General features: G+C 43.7%; 1 protein-coding gene across 1 annotated transcript in view; it reads left to right on the forward strand.

The window, feature by feature from the left end:
• Positions 1–1,816, forward strand: part of C1QTNF3 (C1q and TNF related 3) — a 35,960-nt gene that overhangs the window by 11,600 nt on the left and 22,544 nt on the right. The gene's annotated exons all lie outside the window — the stretch shown is intronic.

Consider the following 1,816-nt stretch of genomic DNA (forward strand, 5'->3'; position numbering starts at 1 on the left):
CTGTCATCAGTAGCAACAGAAAAGTTCTTCTCAGGAATACTGCCCCAGTCCCCCACCCCCACTCACACTCCTTTCCATTGATGTTCTATTGATGCTCCTGTTTCCTTTTCCTTTTAGATCTTTGGTTCACCTTAGCTACCCCCTGGCTCCTTTGCCACTGACATCCCCACCCCACACCATATTTTCTGGTGTTATTGTGGGTTGTTTAGAGTTAGACTTACCTAGGGAACAAGGCCAGAGGAAATTCAAAAGTCCTAATTACTTACAAGTACCTTTCTCTGAAGCTTCTCTTTGTATCTTTTTGAAGTCTCCACCAACGGGAGGACTACCTCCAGACTGCAGCAAGTGTTGCCATGGAGATTACAGCTTCCGAGGCTACCAAGGGCCACCTGGACCTCCCGGACCCCCTGGCATTCCAGGTAAGGGTGAGAGAGATGCCACTGTTGCCAACCTGATTGCAAATTGTGCCAAAATACGAGCCAGGAGTGAACCTAAATAATTAGAGATCACTTGTGTGTGATCCAAAGTGTGTACATGGAAAATCCAAGAGAGTTGGGTAGACTGGGTTTATAGACAGTTTAGGTGAAACAGCTTAAACTCTATAATATTTATTATCTATACTACTTGAAGGATCCCACAGGCATGAGGCACCCTCAGACATCAGTTTCACAGGCGGGGAGTCTCTTCACCGCCATGGAGTGTGGAACTACCTGATCTTAATTGAGACATACACTTGTTTCAGTATTTCTGCCACAGCGTGGTTCATGTGTTACATTATATCTAACTTTCAGGGAATTTATGAAGTGAGGGTGTGAAGGAGAGGAGTCTACTGGCCTGGGTTATAGGTATCTCCATGGCATCATTCCCTAAGCTACCCATTCTTCTGTCAGATTCTTCATCCAACTAATTTTTTTCCCTTGGCCTCAGGGTCTTTCATGTTCAGCTATCTCTCAGATGATTTGTATGCCATGCTTGGGCTCATGGGAATATTTTCCCTCTCCTGCACCACATGGTGGCATGGGCAATGCTGTGGAGCTCCACTGTGCCGGTCTAGACCTACCATTCAGCCATCCCTGCTCTACTGAGTGGTATCCCAGGCATATGGGGTTTGGGTAACTTGCAAGTATCCTTAGTCAGCCAAGGAAGGGGCAACACAAGTCCCCTCTCTCCTAGGACTTCCACATCTATCTGGGGGGTTAATTATTTTCCTTCTTCCCAGGTCAATTCCTGGAGGCAGGACCTTTAATCAAGGTTTGGCAAAGGCCCACTTGCTTTTCTCTGTTTTACCCTCATCGATATTAGCATTTATCAAATGAAGTTTAATTTTTAAAAATCCATTTGAGAGGTTTCTCAAATGTAACCAAATTTAAAATGAGAAAATGCTCTGTTCGACTTTAAACAGTGATTACTGGCTTGAAGTCTATGCCATTGAACATCAAGGACAGCAGGCAGCAGGTGCGGTGGTTATGGGTAGGGCTAGTCAGACCCTTCCTAAAACCTCCTAAGGTCTAAATTCTTCTGAGGTGACAGGACAGGCTGGCCTTGGCTAAATGTTTCCCAGCAGGAATGGTTTTGTCATTCGCACATTAACTTGTAAACATAGTCAAAGTTCATCCATCTGGAAATATTGCAAGCCTGATATGATACCTGACCAAAGGTAGCAGACAAAATAAACAGCAAAAGGGCCTGAAATTCAACAAATATAAAACTAAAAGAAGAGGCATAGACATTGTCTCTTAGTGGCAAAGTGAAGAGTTTAAATCATTATCCAAGTTGTGCTTTCAGAATTACTATAAATTTTTATCAGTGATTTTAC

This window comes from Hipposideros armiger, unplaced genomic scaffold, assembly GCF_001890085.2.
Source record: "Hipposideros armiger isolate ML-2016 unplaced genomic scaffold, ASM189008v1 scaffold_117, whole genome shotgun sequence".
NCBI classification, from domain to species: Eukaryota; Metazoa; Chordata; class Mammalia; order Chiroptera; family Hipposideridae; genus Hipposideros; species Hipposideros armiger.